The 20,318-nt window shown below is 34.2% G+C and overlaps 1 protein-coding gene across 1 annotated transcript in view; it reads right to left on the minus strand.

Moving 5' to 3' along the window:
* The window catches only part of LOC113494798, a 48,297-nt gene that overhangs the window by 26,236 nt on the left and 1,743 nt on the right, over positions 1-20,318 (minus strand). The gene's annotated exons all lie outside the window — the stretch shown is intronic.

The following is a 20,318-nucleotide window of genomic DNA, read 5'->3' on the forward strand; positions in this document are numbered from 1 at the left end:
TAATACAGTTATTTAACCCTAGAAAGATAATCATATTGTGACGTACGTTAAAGATAATCATGCGTAAAATTGACGCATGTGTTTTATCGGTCTGTATATCGAGGTTTATTTATTAATTTGAATAGATATTAAGTTTTATTATATTTACACTTACATACTAATAATAAATTCAACAAACTATTTATTTATGTTTATTTATTTATTAAAAAAAAACAAAAACTCAAAATTTCTTCTATAAAGTAACAAAACTTTTAAACATTCTCTCTTTTACAAAAATAAACTTATTTTGTACTTTAAAAACAGTCATGTTGTATTATAAAATAAGTAATTAGCTTAACTTATACATAATAGAAACAAATTATACTTATTAGTCAGTCAGAAACAACTTTGGCACATATCAATATTATGCTCTCGACAAATAACTTTTTTGCATTTTTTGCACGATGCATTTGCCTTTCGCCTTATTTTAGAGGGGCAGTAAGTACAGTAAGTACGTTTTTTCGTTACTGGCTCTTCAGTACTGTCATCTGATGTACCAGGCACTTCATTTGGCAAAATATTAGAGATATTATCGCGCAAATATCTCTTCAAAGTAGGAGCTTCTAAACGCTTACGCATAAACGATGACGTCAGGCTCATGTAAAGGTTTCTCATAAATTTTTTGCGACTTTGAACCTTTTCTCCCTTGCTACTGACATTATGGCTGTATATAATAAAAGAATTTATGCAGGCAATGTTTATCATTCCGTACAATAATGCCATAGGCCACCTATTCGTCTTCCTACTGCAGGTCATCACAGAACACATTTGGTCTAGCGTGTCCACTCCGCCTTTAGTTTGATTATAATACATAACCATTTGCGGTTTACCGGTACTTTCGTTGATAGAAGCATCCTCATCACAAGATGATAATAAGTATACCATCTTAGCTGGCTTCGGTTTATATGAGACGAGAGTAAGGGGTCCGTCAAAACAAAACATCGATGTTCCCACTGGCCTGGAGCGACTGTTTTTCAGTACTTCCGGTATCTCGCGTTTGTTTGATCGCACGGTTCCCACAATGGTTAACTTATACGGTTCTTGTAGTAAGTTTTTTGCCAAAGGGATTGAGGTGAACCAATTGTCACACGTAATATTACGACAACTACCGTGCACAGGCTTTGATAACTCCTTCACGTAGTATTCACCGAGTGGTACTCCGTTGGTCTGTGTTCCTCTTCCCAAATAAGGCATTCCATTTATCATATACTTTGTACCACTGTCACACATCATGAGGATTTTTATTCCATACTTACTTGGCTTGTTTGGGATATACATCCTAAACGGACACCGTCCTCTAAAACCAAGTAACTGTTCATCTATGGTCAAATGAGCCCCTGGAGTGTAATTTTGTATGCACTGATGGATAAAGAGATCCCATATTTTTCTAACAGGAGTAAATACATCGTTTTCTCGAAGTGTGGGCCGTATACTTTTGTCATCCATTCTAAGACATCGTATCAAAAAAATCAAAACGATCACGACTCATTACAGAGACGTACACCATTGACAAAGATCGATCAAAGAGGTCATCTGTGGACATGTGGTTATCTTTTCTCACTGCTGTCATTACCAGAATACCAAAGAAAGCATAGATTTCATCTTCATTCGTGTCACGAAATGTAGCACCTGTCATTAGATTCCCGACGTTTCAATGATATCTCAGCATTTGTCCATTTTACAATTTCCGAAATTATCTCATCAGTAAAAAATAGTTTGAAGCATAAAAGTGGGTCATATATATTGCGGCACATACGCGTCGGACCTCTTTGAGATCTGACAATGTTCAGTGCAGAGACTCGGCTACGCCTCGTGGACTTTGAAGTTGACCAACAATGTTTATTCTTACCTCTAATAGTCCTCTGTGGCAAGGTCAAGATTTTGTTAGAAGCCAATGAAGAACCTGGTTGTTCAATAACATTTTGTTCGTCTAATATTTCACTACCGCTTGACGTTGGCTGCACTTCATGTACCTCATCTATAAACGCTTCTTCTGTATCGCTCTGGACGTCATCTTCACTTACGTGATCTGATATTTCACTGTCAGAATCCTCACCAACAAGCTCGTCATCGCTTTGCAGAAGAGCAGAGAGGATATGCTCATCGTCTAAAGAACTACCCATTTTATTATATATTAGTCACGATATCTATAACAAGAAAATATATATATAATAAGTTATCACGTAAGTAGAACATGAAATAACAATATAATTATCGTATGAGTTAAATCTTAAAAGTCACGTTAAAAGATAATCATGCGTCATTTTGACTCACGCGGTCGTTATAGTTCAAAATCAGTGACACTTACCGCATTGACAAGCACGCCTCACGGGAGCTCCAAGCGGCGACTGAGATGTCCTAAACGCACAGCGACGGATTCGCGCTATTTAGAAAGAGAGAGCAATATTTCAAGAATGCATGCGTCAATTTTACGCAGACTATCTTTCTAGGTTAAAATAATACAAATACGTATTAAATAAAAAAGACAGAAGCATACTAGAATATATAGATTAAAGAAATTTGTAAAAACGGACATGCATACGATTCTCGCTCCATGACGGCGGCAAACTTGACATGAGACCCCATGCGTAAGTGGGTACTTTTGCTCTTACATTTACAAAAGTGAGAATATAAACGTCAGAACGTCCTAGTATCGTATTCAAATAAGTTATGGGTATCAATAACCAATTTTTTTAATAGCTGCGAACTTTGGTGCAGAGGAAAATTTATCAGATTTATATAATCGGTATGGCTGATATGTATCGTATGAAAAAAAAACGAATTATGTTACAAAATTAAGTTATAAAAGACTGACAATGTGGTAAGCAATAAAAAAAACCAGACTAGACAATACGAAAGATAGCTTTACCGCTTTTCATCAACGCGATATTTCGATTACAATCAATCTAGCTTGTGCTTTGAACGTAATTCTCTAAATTCCGAATTTTGGGAAAGATAGATAAAAATAATACTGTTTATTTGAATGAACAGTATTCGAAATAGCATAATAAAACCTCATTAAAACAACACTAGTTACAGTAATCATGAGTCACATTTTATTGTCACGTGCGCCGTAACTCGGGAGTGTTACAGTATCAAGTATCGTGACGTCTGTGTCTGTGTCATACTCAACTACAAATTTTTATGGGAGTTAACTGTGGGGAGATACATGTTTATTAGCCAAATGCTCGAGAAATATTTAAATTCGTCGTGTATGTTTCCGTAAGTACAATTACTTACACTCTAATGTGTAATAAAGGGCTAAAGGCCGGTTTTGGACTTGGAAAAAAGCTGCAAGAAGGTTGGGCAATAAAAGATCAAGAAGCAGTAATAGAAATCTATTACCAAAAAAAAAATCTAATCACGTAAAAAAAAATTGACGACGGGAAATAAGCTTTAAAGCCTATTAAGGCACTACACGAAATGTGCCCAGAATTCGTAATGTTTGCAAACAAAATGTTTATTTATTGGCGACATGAGTCAGATCACAAAAAAACGCGGTTGATACATTTAGGGCAATGTCGCAAGCTGAGTCGGCGGCGTGTCACGGCTTATCAGACACCACATGACCAATTTAATACCTGTTTTGTACCGTCAGCAACAAAAAATACTCTCCAATAAACATTATTATAGATATTTTTTTCGAAATCCTATTATATTTTATATATTTTCTGGGTTGAGAACAATCTACATGTAAGTATAGTTTTGTGGAAAAGTGATTTTTCAATTTATTTAAATAATGTATGTTTTATTTGTTGTCTGTACCTTGTGTACGTGCGCGATCGTGACTGATATTAATGTAAGTGTCAGATTTATATGATAAGTAATTATTTTGTTTCTGTCACAGTTGGCTTTCATTTCTTAAACCTTTGGATTTCTTTATTTGTTTTTTGAAGTAACCGCATTAATGGCATTAATGTCACAAAATTATGAATGTGTTGACTTTACTCTATGTCCTAGTGCTAGTCCAATACAAAAGAATGAGCTTAAAATCTTCTGAAATACCTAATGTAAGTTATTTCTAGTAATTTTAAATTCATAGATAAACCTTATCTATTTTCCTTGTATGTAAATTCAAGATATCACACCTAAATCTATACTCTATACTAATATATAAAGCTAGAGAGTTTGTTTGCTTGTTTGTTTGTTTGAACGCGCTAATCTCAGAAACTACTGGTTCAAATTGTTTTTTTTGTGTTGAATAGACCTTTCATCGAGAAAGGTATTAGGTAATAGGAGCGAAGATACAATGGAAAATGTGGAAAAAACAGGGAAAGTTACTCATCTTCGAAGGCTTCCGTTCAAAAATTCCTAACTTAAGTATATCTTCTAACCACGCGGACGAAGTCGCGAGCAACAGCTAGTTTATGTAATAAAACGGGTTCACCAAATTATACACTCGTCCTATTAATCTGGACTAAAGATTTAAAAGCCCATCTAGTTTAATTAACCAGCAACTAATAAACAGTAAATCACGACACGCGCATACAAATTGCTGCAACACTTAATATAAACTGTATCGGTGTCGTATGCATACATTACTCTACTTAAACTAAAGGGGTCCTACTATCAAAACTTTGTAGATGTTAAAGAGAGATGCCGCTCTACACCGTTTGCGCGCATTCTCGCTTGCACCGCTGCGAGTTTAAAAATCGATCTTGGTAATAGGACCCCAGTTTTATTTAAATACAGACTGTTTCAAATTGCACAATTAGCAAGTGTCAAGTCTGCCGAGCCCAACCAATCTCCAGTGATGGATAGGACGTGTGAACTGAGATTATGAGACCGTGTCTGTCTGTCTGCCTTTCCATTCTATACTATCTAGATTCTAGTAGATCGGTTCCGTTGATTGATTGTCAGACATTTCGAAGGGATATAGGATGTGGTGAAATATTGCATGTGGACGATGACGTAATTGATTAGGCTAGTTCTTAATTAGGTTTATGTTTTGAAGCTCTACATATGTTGTGTAATATACTTTATATTTGCCGAATATTAAATAATCAATCGTCTTTAAATCGACTCTGCACGTTTAGTCCGGAATTGGTTTTATACTGTTTTTTATTTCTATTGATGAGCATTTTTATTGACATTAACAAGTTTATATGTCACTTAGCTAGAGGTATGAGGGCTGACATCCCGAAACCCCGACGATCTCCCATCATATTCAATCATTTATTTTTAATTTCTGAAAGGCTATTTACAATAAAATCGAAGCATGCTCTACTACTCTGGCGTCTCTGGCTAAGCAGGCTCTTTTAAATATATGTTTGTACACAGTCCTAAACTTGCCTTGTGTACAAAGCTTCATAAAAGTCAAAGCTACATACATATTAAACGATACGGTTCATTCAGGTCAGTTCAGTTGTAAGGCCGGCCCTAATTCGGCTAACTAAAACAAATAGCGAAACTAAACGACCTTCTGAGCTTGCAGCTGTTTTTTTCTAAATAAAATTATACAGAAGATGTTAAACGAGATTGTGATTTAATAGAACCCTCTTGAATTACATTGAAAAGACAATGACGCTTTTAAAGAACTACAAAACTTGCGTACTTGCATACATTTTATAAGAAAGAATGAGGTATTCTAGACTTTCAGCATCTAGTTGTAGACGAAGCGAGGTGCTTCGTCTAACCATGGTCGAAAAAGAGGGATTCCGCACATGCTACAAGACAAAGATGTAAGTTCTTTACACGAGGCATTAATTATACGAGACTTGTCAAGTTGTCAACAACATTCTTATGTTTCGACGATTCCCGATCTAAGGAATTAAATTCTTATGTCACATGTGGTTTCGCAAACATTCTAGTGAAATGCGTTAAGACTCAGGCCCAGTACGAGCTTTCGTGGATCATAAAACGGGGATTGAACCTGCGACACGTCGCGCTCAGTGGTTTTGATCATTCGTCTATTCGTGCATTTTGAACATTATCTCGTAAGTTCTATCCGGTCTCTAATTTAAGTATTATAATATTGGGATATCCGTTTATTTTAATTATGGGTGTAGGCAGGATATTATTGTTAAGATTAATTATTAAAAGTAAATGTTATAAGCTAAGTAATTATAAAGCCATAAATACTCAAGTGGAATGGATTCTCTTATAAATCTTGGATATTCAATACTCGTCCTTTCTTAGCTTTTTATTTTACCGTTTATATTCATTGTTTCAATTAAATAGGTAATTTGAGGTTAAAGTGAAAATAAAAAGTACTTAATTTTCATATTACGTAAAAAAAAGCAAATAAGTTCTTTTTTCTCATGAGCATTGTCATACGCATAATAAATACAGTCTTAAACCACAGAACACAATGAAAACTCTTTCTTATAATTACGAAGTAGATTACTAGTAATAAGAAAAACTGCTTACTATAATAGCCAACATTGGACCCCTTAATTACCTTACCTACTCAACAATAGACGATCGTACACAAGCAAATGACCTGCAAATATCTCAAGGCAGCCCTTGAGCCCAATAGTAACGCCTACTTCGCGTTCCATTGCGTATTTATTTACTTACATGTCATCAAATACCCGAACAAATGCAGCCTTGTATAACGCCCATTGTTTTTCCGTTGTTTTGTCTTTACCAGGTATACACGGATGTTAGTGACATCACAATACGATTGATGATTTTATTTGAGTTTTTTTTCGTGTATATGGAACTGGTTAACGAGCTTTGCTAAAATGATGACGCGCAGATAATGTCCTGTTTTTTTCTGATTGATTAATGTTTATTTTTCTAATCTAGCTGTTTACTGAGCAACATTTTTGAAAGCTCAATCCTCCGGTTCTCGGTGGACAGGCGGCACCATGTTCTAAAAGGCGAATACTATTTTTTGTTTCCTTCCTTCGATTTTTCCACCCAGTCCGGTATTGCTTCTTCTATCATTTGTTGTGGTTATTCTAGGCATTTTAGACAAACGGTGAAAGAAAACAACTTAAGAAAAAAGGATTTCAAGTTGGAATCTAAAATCGCAAACCGGCGATAAGCTGGCGTGGAGATCAAACCTTCCGTATACAAAAAGAGGCCTGTGCCCAGCAGTGGGACGTATGTAAGCTGGTATTATTATTATTAAATACGGAAGAACAAGCCATTAAACTTGTCACTATACAAACTTAACTTATCCTCCTTAAAGACAGACTACTGCTTGACAAGGTGAGACAGATCTCTCGGTAATAAAACTAGACAAACGAAATGATGTCATAAAACTCATACAATTGTGTTACAAATGTATACTTATGTCATTATTGTCATTAGTTACATTATACGGTGGTCAAGACATTGTATTGATGTCAGAATCATTTTTGAATATCATTTACTGAGCAGCTGTTTTTTGTTTTTCGAATCGTTACTGAAATCGTTTTTTAGGTGTGACTTTGTACATACTTTCAAGGTGTAAGCCGCTACTATATATGTCAAAATATGTCTTCGCAGCGCCTGCTGTTCTATAACAATTCAAAGCACAGGCAATTGCCTTGACAAGAGCGATATATATAAGTATTTAGAGGCATTTTTAATTAACTCATTATAAATATACGTTCATTAAACTGTTTCATATAAACAAAACACCTTTAAATTGTTCATAATCGTCAAGTTTATGACTTAACGATTACTTCAATGTACAAGAAAATTAAATCGATTTAAATGATTTTACGACTATAATATAAAATAATTAATGTAGACATAAATTCGCACCGACATAGATCTATACGTAATTAAAATAAAAAAATACCAATTACATAACATTACAGAACTTGATCAAGGTCAAACCAACACCTAAATAACAGTCTTGGCCATCTTTATTTATTGCAAATTGAATACAGCCTAATATTTCACAACTACTTAATCAAAATGGCGATCGGTGTTGCTATATAGATCATTGACAAATTAATCTGGCCTAAAACTCGTTGATCAATCATGGCTCACCAGTTGACATTATATTTAATAGTTGTCTATATGTAAATGTCATAATATGATGTGTAACACTTTGGCAGGTGTTTAATTGCAGTAATCAATTAGGAAAGTCAAGTCTGGCTAGGAACTAGGTGGTTAATGAGCTGATTTAAGTTTAGCTGGCAACGGTCATTTCTTGATTGGGTTTACCTATGGCTCACTCAATTTAAACTCGTAGCTAAGTTATAGCTGCACTAATTGAACAATCACAGGTTAAGCTCCACTTGGAACGATCGATTGGTGACAATCTATGTCATAACTAGTTCTTTCAAGTTTCGGAAGGTATGTTGAATTTTGGGCCCGGCTGTTATTATGAACATCTTTGAAAGTCGTTACGGATAAAGAAGTGGGAAAGTCTGACAACCAGTCTGACTATCGTGTTGCCCAGGTAACTGGTTTGAGGAGTTCACATAGGCAGTCCTTAATTATAAACAAACTTAGCTGCATCAGGTTAGTCTGAAAGCCGACTCCTACCTAGGATAAGTCTAGGCTGGTGATGAGGAGACTTTTTCTATTATTATGTAGGTAATCGTATACATAATAGTGAAGATACTTTGAAAGTAAAAAAAAGCTTTTCTTTTAAAAAGAAAAGATTTTTATTGATAATATGTAAATTTTGAATTGTCTATCGAGAATTTTATGAGGTTTAATGACGGTAACTATAGAATTAGTCCTCTTGTTAGGCAAAAATATAACATGCATGTAGGTACATTAAAATTATCACTAATGTTTTTCGCACCAGCTTGTAACCTAACCCAATTACAACCCAAAACAATGCCACTGAAATCGCTACTAATTTGTTATTACCTCTATTAAGTAACTGTAAAGGGTTGCGCCGTACATAAAACAAACATATTATAAACCTTATTGTCACCACAATAAGAGCGATAGTGAATTCTGTGTATAATTTATGTGCATATTGACATTAAGTGCGCATAGTTCTCAGTGTATCATTATCATGTGCAAGATTTAAGGCGTAGCGTTACGGTTGATTGAGCTTTAAACTTAATTAATTTTATTAAGGCTATTTGAATTTGCATTTGCATATATTTTGTGCGTATGTCATGGGCAATGATCTATGTGAGTTTCTTTGTCCATAGGAGCTTAAACGATTTACACTTAGGATTAATTACAAGATTGTATTATTTAATGGTTTTGTGTAAATTAAGTTAGGGTTTTTAGTAGTGTTAATATCCCAAAATTTTGCCTTGACATTCCTGTTAAGGATTTAATTAGGACTACATATTATTTGATGTATGTAAAATATCCATTTTGCTTTTTTTTTCGCCTTTGCCTTGTAAATGCATCAACAGTGTAAACCCCAGTAGAATTTACCTTTTTTCCATTGTTGGATTTTTTTTTTATCATTTTACTATTTTACGCTGTTCTTGCATAAACATAATATTTGTAAAAATTATATTGTATACATTTACTTTTAAAAAGAGTAACTTATGGAGTTTCTTGCCGGTTCTTCTCCATAAGAGTGACACTTGGGAACCGCGCAACTAGAGCCATCACCTTAACGTTTTGAAAGTGCCTGAAAAACGGCCTACTTGAAATAAAAACTTTTGATTTTGATTTTTTGATTCAAAGGGAAACAATTGAATCATTTAACTAATGCTATCAGTCTACAGAGACATGAGAAGTTATTTAATGAAGCATTTTTGCCTATAAAAACGAAAGCTCTTGATACTGTCATAAATATGTTTGATAGTTGACCGATTTTTTCATTGCAGTTTCATCGCATGCCCGACTCACTCTTGACCTTTTTTATACCGGCATCTAAATCCGTACACGGAAAATTAGTGATCAAAAATTTTATTATTACCAAATTTAGCTTAGTTCTCTATATGTATATCTTCATAGCTTGCTCTAGTTATTAATCATAGATATAAAATATCAGCCATACTTATATGGAAGCTCGCCATTAAATCAGTCTAGTTAAATCATTACTTTAATTATTATGTATATCAACGATTGCTGTGATTACTTCCTGTAAAGACAACTTCAAATTACATGGAATGTTACATTTACGATACACAACATAAATAAGCTATCATTGGCTCTACATTTTAATTAAGATGTTAATAGAATGGACCGGCAAACAGCCATGGTATTATCAGATGCAGAAAGCCAAATTTTATACGTTTTATACTTGAAATAGTACTAAATAAAAAGGCAATTTTGCTGGTAAGATGATATAAACTTAAGAAGCTTCCTTCTAGAGTACTTTCTAGCTTCAAGTTTTAATTGTATGAGTCTGTGTTTTGTTATAAACTTATACCAGTCTAATTTTCACTGTTGTGAACACACCCCTTTCCATATAAGGAAGGTTCAAGCATTGTTCACTACACTAGATTTCTGGAGATTGGAGATTTCAGATTCCAATATTTGTAAAACGAAGTATGGAAAATTTCTGACGATCAATATTATTTTTTCAGAATTTTCTTAAAGAACATTCGTTTTCGACACAGAAACAGTATTTACAATAAAACCTTAGTTTTTTAAGATACGTTATATAATAAAACACAATAAGTCCAAGACTCCAAGTTCCACAACATAGTCTACATACGAAAGGGCACTTGTTCAGGGCGGGGTCGCTATTACGTATTGTGCTCGGCATAAAACCTTTTGATTTATGCTCGTATGAATATGCATTGTCGTAATATATGGGCTCTTGCGGTACTGAGATAAATTCTAGATATTTAGGTCTTTATTATACTAATGTTATGTTGCGTATTATTATGTTTACAGGTAAGACTATGTTAAGTAATGATTAGAGGGTGTTTTGTAAATGTTGTTTATAGCAATAAACTTTATTATACTAATATTGAGTTATGTACAGCCAAAAGTAGATAATAGATAGAAGTGAATATTGCTTTATTTTTTGCTATATTTATCAATGTTTTCTGGTGATCTGCTTGAGAGAAAAATTAAAATTATAGAGCCAAATTGAATTTAAAAATAACAGTCTACCTTTGGGTGCTGCAATAATCATTTCAGGTCAATGAAAGTATTAAACGAAATATGTGATAATTAACGTCACTGCGCCACGGTGCACTCATTACAAAATAAGTATACAGTAGATAAATAATTAGAAATTGATTTATATAAGTCAGATTTCGCCATACAATAAACCGCACCCAAAACACTTCTAATATACGTTATCCATATTATGACTTAACCTCGTTACCAAGGAAACCAAGTACAGGTAAATAAAACAAATCACAAATAAGTAGACCAGATATCCTCGAATAAAGTAGACCACACAGAATCGAATAAAATAACAAGTTACATTCAAATAGGTATGTCAAAAATAACGTGGGCATGAGTCAATTTGTATCTAGAGTACTTGTATGAACACTCGAAATGGCGGCCATTTTGCAACACCATATATCGACGCATTTGCGTCCTACGGGCTTCATATCGATAATCCATATTATACGATCTTGCTCAACTCTAGTGTCGATAAATTGTGAGATTTATCGATACTTATTTATTGCTGTGTCTGTCGGCGCGATCAATGAAGCAAATTGGACTTTGTATGAATCGAGATATAAAATATAAGTTATATCATGAAGTTAAATATTATGGTGTTAGATTTTTTTTGTATATCGCTTGAAACAGAAAATCCATTTACTGATTCAACGATTTGAAATATTTACGATTAACTCGTTGTTGGTGGCTAATTTACTTGATCGTAGTTACTCAAACAAAATTTCAGCAATAACGAAGTAAGAAATAAATAAAATGAGTTGAAACTTTTAAAAAGCTTACATCATAATTGCCCAATATTTTGCACCTGCTAACCATATGGTTACAAATCAATCCAATTAATCCTAGCCACCGGATGTACGCACAAATTTAAAACGACTATAACAGGATAATAAAAAATAATTGTCGATTTACAACGCAAATGGTAAAAGCAATAAGTTAAATGATAAAAATCTCAGCTTAGGCTCCATAGACCGGGATAAATGGAAGATGGAGGGGGGGACAATTGCCTTGCAGTGGGACACTACTGGCTTATTATATTTTAAGCACATTAAAAAAAACAAAAGACTGCAGATCAACATTTACTTTGGATTGATCAGGTCTGCTCTCCCTTAAAGGAATATTGGATGTAGTATCTCATTGATGCTCATCCCATTTTAGCTTAAAACCCTCAAGAAATCCTCTGCATATTGGACTTGTGTACCCATATAAGCATATTAAGGAACCGGGTTTCTCCCCTAAGTTACACGAGAACTAAAAAGTGGTACAGACAATAATAATAATTTAAATACTACACATAAAACATCGAAAAAGTTAATTACGAAAGGTCGGCCGCAAAAAGGCCCTCAATTGAACTAGATAAACAGACGCGTCAATGTCAATCGTGACCGGTTTAATAAGCCAAGCCTTTCACAGATCCTTGCATTAAAATTTAGCTTATCTTACACATGATTAGCATAAACTTTAATATATGGTTTGAAGCAATTAATCTATATAATATTATATCTAAATATCAGTGTACGTTATTGAAAATTTTGCGGTTTACGGCAATGCAATTATGGTAAATGTTTTGGTCGTCTATTAATCTGTCAGTAGGTTGTGTGTTTAGGTTTATGGATGTAATAATGTGTGGCTGGCTGTGTTGACGGCTTATTTGCCTGCGTCTGAAGAATTAATTATAGACAGGCCATCAGACACGATGCTAGCGAACACCTCCATTTGGAGATGCGCAGTGTGATACCGATTAAGGCTTCTCTATATAAATCAATTGTATGCCTTTAAGGCGGGTCATAGCTATGTACAATATTGCCTAAGTGCCACAATAGATAATATTTGTATTTAATTATACCTATGTTTAAAAAATATATTTTTTATAATTCAATTTAGAGCTAGCAATTTAAATACTTGCTCATTTTGTTGTGTAAGAAATTGAAATTAATTAAGTAGAGATTCGATTTTTAGATGTTCAACCGTTCAATAAGGTCACAAGCACACAAGTTATCCACTTACAACACCGTGAACCTAACATTTTATATTACAAGTCAAAAGGTTTCTGCTCTAACTATTTGAATAATACTAAGTTGTACAAGCGAAACTATTAACATATCCAATAAACAAGAATAATAATAAATTCAACGTGTTTTAGAGGTATTGCACCAGCTCAGGATCTCTAGCTACGTAAATGTTATTTAAGTAATAAGTCAATAAATAGCGCTCAAAAGATTAGTAATGACTTTTGTTTTGATAAGACACGTGACTTTGATCTGTCATCTTCATACATTTGAGAGTTTTCAATTGCCGTTAACGATTCTACAAATGTGTCTTGACTAGAGGGCCGGGGTTATTACTGGCTACTGGCTACTGGCTAAGCTACAACTGCACAACTGATCCAGTGACCATTTATGTCATAACGAGTTCCTCAGTATAGTGGTTTCTTAGGTTTAGATAGAGAGATTGAAATAAAACTACTTTTACCGTTTTTTTTTTGTTATTTATAAATCTTTGGCAGTGTCGTTACGGGTAATCAGAAGCTAGAAAGTCTGACAACCAGTCTTACCAAGCGGTATCGCGTTGCTCAGGTAACTGGGCTGAGGAGGTCATACATTCAGTTGCTCTTTGTATAACACTGGTACTCAGCTGAAACCAATTAGACTGTAAGCCGACCACAACATAGTTGGGAAAAGACCAGGATCATGAAACAAGAATGCTTATTACACTGAACCTAGCTTCATATCAACAAATTCAACATATTTCAAGAGGTAAAATCAAAGCTTTTAAGTCAGTTAAAGCAAAACCACTTAATGCGAGAATGGTGATTTGATAAATGTATATTAATAACACTTGTGTATAAATCATAACATGTAAATGATTTGCATTTGTATCTCACACACCAGTAGCTAATGCGTGGCCTTTTATTTCGATCGTGAGTTTATTGGTGTCTAGACATAAATGCATCAATTAAATGTATGTTAAAGTAGGTTCCTTTATTAATCACGTTTCAGAATGAGTTTTGTAATAGTCTTTAAGTAATAAATAAAGTCGCTAAAGTAATAGAAGTGCATGACTTCTTCCTTTTTTTTACTTTTCTAAAATAATAACAACGTGCCCAACAGGATCCATATTATCTCTGATTTGTTATTTTTTACTACCATCTCTGTAACATATGGAATGCAATAAATTGTTGAATATTGTGTAATATTAACCGGTTCTTGAAGCTTTTCTCACTTAATAAATAGATAAAGACAAGAAAATACACTCCGGTGTCGATCTTCACTCTAAAGGCTGGCTAAATAGACTTTTCTAAGGAAACAGGCAATAAAAGTCGGCCATTAGGTATCTAGCAGTTCTAGAAAAACTGTTACGTATGCGGGGTGTCTGGGTCATGTAACATAACAATACTCTTTCGTTTTCTTTTTAAAACAAAAGTCTTGTAATGTCATACTTTACAAAATCTTTGTCAGTTGTCAGGTTAAATGACATAATAGAGGTATTGTTTCGCAGTTGCACTTTGAGCAGAATCTATATAATGCGGAATCTTTTAATGCTTGCAGAACCTTAAAAGTTAGTTTCAGTGGGACACAGCTGGGCATTAATCGTCCTAAATATTGAAAAATCATCTCATTTAGGTCGTCTTTTCATGATACTATTTATTCGGTCAATTTTCAATGATAACCGAAGAAACGTTGCCCTTTAATCCTGAAATTATACTGTTTCTGTGAATAGCTCTCTGTAAGCTTATGAATACAAACGCAAAAATTTAAATAAATGAAAGAGCATAGAACATAATTCTACAATTCATATTTGTAACATAGTATTCAGCTAGATTTAGCGTCGTTGCCAAGTGCATCGTCCCCCAGTGACATGATGCTTTGCAATCAAGTTTAAAGATACGCTTGAATATTTGAGGAATTCTAATAAAACCTTATAAGGTCCTAGAGGAAAATCTCGTGGGAAAATTCACGGAATTATTCGCAAAACTCCACTGAGGACAAGGTTCTCATATTATCCTGTATCCTTCGGTGGATACCGAAACGTCACTCAGTTTTAATTCGGCAAGTTTACTGTGCAAGTAATTTTTCTACAAATGAACGTTAATAGATAACACTCGAATGCATGAAGATTTCGGGTCAAAGTCAAGTTACTCATCGAAATGTAATGTCATCTCCATGCATTTCAGAGTAATTTGTTGACGAGGTTACATTTTAAACACCCACTTTGCATTGGGTTCTAAATTTCACGTTTCAAACACTGATCAGTAAAAGCAAAGCTTGTCAATATTTCGGCCTCGATACGCAAATATTCTAAGCCTAATCCAAAGTGGCTATACCACTTACCGACAAGTATTTTGTTGCAAAACTTAATGAGTACATGATTCTAAATCTGCAAATCACGCGAACAATGACATGACATAATAAAAGTTGTCGCCGCGCGCATTCCAAAGTCAAAAGCTGCGATAGCTGTCAAAATTGACATCAGCCAATAACAATTGGGTGGCCTTGACCTACCCTGTCATGCCAAGGTCACGAACGTAATAGATGAATGATTCTTTCTGACGTTTACGAATGAATGGGTGAATGAGATTTAGAGTTCAATCAGATGATAAGCGTTACAAGCGGATTGTTATTCGATATTTAATTATGACGAAATATCATTACGGTTTTAAATACTTACTACGTGTTTTGCGTTCTAGATTTGATGACATAACTATGAAATATAGCATTTTGTCAATGACATTTTTGGTCCTTTTACTTAAACTCACAGAGGTGCAAAATAATTTTCATTGGCATGTAAGAGACGAAATATGAAATTATCCCTTCGGTCTGATGATTGTATTTTTAAATAAATTATAAGACCCCTGTATGGGTACGAATTCAAAAGTTGTCAGTATGTAGTAATACCTTAACACGCAGCTTCGTTAATTGATATTGTCGAAACACTTGTCATAATTAATGAGTGCCCAAACGAGTCAGTAACTGGCTCAAGTCGGTGGGCGACTCGGGAGCTGGCGAGTGATGGCGCCACGACATTGACTAGTCAAGTAGAACGCCCACAGCCACGTAAGCAAATAAGCACTCAAGTATTATCGATATAATGTAGAGCTAGATTTCTTTACTGCATGGATATCTTTGGGAAGCTGTGACAGACTTGTAAGAAGGTAGGACTGACAATTTAAAGGTCTTGACTTCTTGAGTTCCCTACGCACACGCCGAGTTTTTGTAGTATATAACAATAGCAATAACCATAGCTTCCGTGGTTTGGAAGGGACATGTGGCAACTTTGAGAAATCCCGACTTAAAGAAAGTTTTTAATAAAGCTTTACTCTCATCATCGGCCTAGCCTTTTCCCAACTATGTTGGGGACGGCTACCAGTCCAACCGGTTTCAGCTAAGCACCAGTGTTTTACAAGGAGCGACTGCCTATCTGACCTCCTTAACCCAGTTACCTAGGCAACACGACACCCCATGGTTAGACTGGCTGTCAGACTTTTTCAAGCTTCTGACTACCTGTAACGACTGTCAAAGATGTAGGAATAACAGCCGGGCACAATTTAACGTGCCTTCCGAAACACGGAGGAACTCGTTATGACAAAGATGGTCATCCATCTACAGACCAACCGCGTCAAGCATAGCTTAACCTGTGATCGTATCACTTATGCGGTTATAGCTTAGCCTCGAGCTTCTTAATCTTACGAAAATACTAAAAGCTCGGTAAGCAGTACATTTTAATAATAAAGAAGAATGTCGATACAATAAAAAAAAAAATAGAAATAGTTTTCGTATCGTAGGCTCTATAATAAGATGACTTATCGCAAGAATTCCTTAGATTCAATTAGATAAAGTTAAATTAAGTTTTAGAAGTGAAACCATAAGCGAAAGTTAACAAATACAATAGGAAAGCAGGAATCCGCCATGATTGTATCTTATGAATGTTCTGTATCGAATTGCTAGTTAAAACGAATTAAAAGAGGTCGACATATTCGCATTTCTCAGCGTTAAGAAACTTATTGGTATTAGGATAAGGACTACTAACTAAAAGCCTTACTTTAGATATCCATAAAAGATAAAAAAAAGTTTTAAAAGGTTTAAAATCGTGGGAATATCATACATATTACATAGTATGACATAAAGTAATTCCAAAGGAATATATAATCTATATTTCCGGGTAGTAAATGTGCCACTTTTTAGAAAAAGTTTGTTCACATTTAGAGTGTTAAATAATAACTTCATAAGTATTGTTTTTCAATCACTGCAAAAACGGCATTAGTTTATGCTTTAAATTAATAAATAATATAAAGCTTAATATATATTCGTGTTTAGATAAAATCTTATTTCGTTTTCATTCTGATACCGGTATTAACTTTATAATTACATAGTAATGAACACCAATTAGGTATCACAATTAATTATTTAATCTTATGAGATCATCGAAACGTAAATTAAAAATTAATTTAAACCAGGGCCTTTTTACATCCGACTTAAGCTATTAACTCTAAGAAGCCACACTAGCTTTACTAATTAACGCTCATAAAGACGAAATGAGGCGAGAAATAACGTGTGTGTTGCAATACATTGCTGGCTGTGATATATCATTTTTGATACAAGAGCTACGCGGCAACGCAATGTATAACAATTGAACGATTTCACGCCTGACTTAATGATTACTTTATAGATTCAAGTACATCAATATTAGGAAGCTTTTAAATGCATCGTGATTCTAATTTATTACTTTTAAAGTATTTATTTCCTTGTACTTGGTCTGGTTTTAGGAGCACGATATTGAGCTTTGGCGGCCTTGAGACGTTCTGTTATGAGGAGCAGAATAAGCAAAAAATCATCGATTGATAACGTAGAATATTCTTAATACTTGCGGAAAATACTGAAATGCTGAATATTTTCTATCTGTTATAAAACCTAAGTTACTGATAGCGATAGATTTTATGTTTTTATGGTATGCACTTCTACTATTTGACACGTGACCAACTAAATCTTATTTTGGTTTCATTTTGACCAGTTGTCTAAAATTAGCAGACTAAACTTGATGCAAAGTATTTCTTACATTAAAGAGTTTTATAATGTATGTCGCGATACTTATAAATTTCTTTAAGAGTCGGTACAAATGGTAGCAATATTCATAAACTTTCCAAACTAGATAGACACAACTTTTTTTCAAACTAACTTCACAAATATGACAGAGAAACCTGTTCTAATTTCAAAAGCAGCATTGTAAGGGCTCTCGATAAGGTAACGTAATTTCTTTCGAGATTACCGAACTGCCGAATATGGGAGGTCTCTTTTAAGAACAAATTGTCACGCGAGAGAAAATATCTTGAGGTAGACATGTTGCCAGTACTGAACTTTACTTCGCCACATTTAAGAAAAAACTTCCCGACTTTGGTCGTAACCTTAGTACGGTTGGACCAAAATGCTGGCACGTAATGAGAAGCATATTAAAAGAAAATTAATATGGCTCCAATTACGTTAACAGGTAATTTTTAATGGTTATTTCACATTCGGCCAGTTGTGTTGACTAATTTGGTATTTTTATATAAGACCTCCTTGCCCTGTGACATAAACTTTTTGCGTATATTTATCAGGTTCAATTCATCAAGCTGACATTTTACTGCCTTTGTAATTTCCGTATTGCATTAACTTTTTTATCTCCAAATCTTTCTTTTATACAAAAGTCTTGTGCCTTCTCTTGAAGAGATTATTTTTATATCTCATTGATAAACATTTAATGTTTAAATCTTACTTCATGACATGAAATATAAATCACACAGTCAGTCCACGTCAGTTATTGTTGTCCGATGTCCATCTTAACCTTTTTAGTCTTATTTATGAAATTTACTACAATTACTTGCTTTAAAATTGTCAAATAAAAACTTTTTCTACTACAAAATCCCTTCTGTTACGAGCGTCATTCATAAAGCTGCAGCAGATGTAGTTACCCAGTGAAGCGAGGTCGCGGACGTGAGAACGCACTCATTGAGTGACGTCATCCCTCCCGTCAACACTGCCTGCACTTAAGGTGGTGTTTCCGTGCAACGTGAGCTGATTTTGGCGAAATTTTATTAAGTGGCTGCTATTTTAAAGTGTTCAAAGTACTTGTGCTATAAATTTTATATTAAGTCGCAAGTAATAGACATCACCGTTTAGAATATATTAAACAAAACTTAACCAGAGGATAATTGGAGAAAAATTATTCATATTATTATAATACAACAAAAAGAAAAGGTTCGCGGCATTTCTACTTAAGAAATACAGTTTATGAAAAATCTACATTACGAGACGAAACAAACCCTTAAAAATGCAACTTACCCAAATGCAGTTCTTAAAAAAAAATATCATGTCATTGTCAGTGTCGCGCATACGCTGCGCAGACTGCGCCAGACGCCATGTTACCACCCAACCAGTTTCCACGTAATACCGACTTCTTACCGTGCTCTACATACAAGAGTAATTTCACTGGAAATGTCTTGCGTAAGGTCAAGTCGGCCATCACACTTGACGGGTCAATCAAGTTATTTTTGGAACAATGTTTATACCCTATAGGGTGACCATTTCATAATAATTATGGTGAAATTTTGTAAGGTGTTGAAAAATTTATATTTCGAATCCAAATTTCGACACGAATCAGCTGTCAACCAGTTCGAAATTTCAAAAATTAATTGTAAAATTAAGAAAAATAAATCGAACTTTTTTATTGAAGGGCAGAGATATTACATAAAATTAATTGCATCGTAAAACCTGACACTGACCTTAGTTAAAATTAACGACTTCTTAAGCATTGACACGCACAGAACTTTAATACTTTTCTTGACAATACTGAATGAGGGGTTTATTAGTAATTAAATTAATTATTGTATTATGCTCGAAATTTATGATTTCAATAGAATCATACAATACACCGATATTACTAGCTTTAGCACATGTGTTCATACGAAGAATTTTTTTAAATTAAATGTTACGACTCTCTCACTTAATTTAATCCTGGTGTAACGGGAGGTTTTATAAATTTCATGTCACCAGCACCAAGGCACCGAAGTACATAGTTTATCTTTAGACAACCATTAGTATCATAATTTTCTGTTTAGAAAAATATGATATACTAGACTACTTCATAATTCACAAGGAAAACATACAAACTTATCTATATAAACCACACGTTTTATTGCTTCAAGTGGAATTTGTATCGCAATGATAAACGTACAGGACTTTGTGTAACAAGCAAACTAAATATGAGTCAGCGATCTTATATCGCAACGAATCATTGACAAGTAAATGATATCATGACATCAAACATTTAATATTCATTAGAGTACTTTATAT

The sequence above is a fragment of the Trichoplusia ni genome, chromosome 6 (assembly GCF_003590095.1).
Source record: "Trichoplusia ni isolate ovarian cell line Hi5 chromosome 6, tn1, whole genome shotgun sequence".
NCBI lineage: Eukaryota > Metazoa > Arthropoda > Insecta > Lepidoptera > Noctuidae > Trichoplusia > Trichoplusia ni.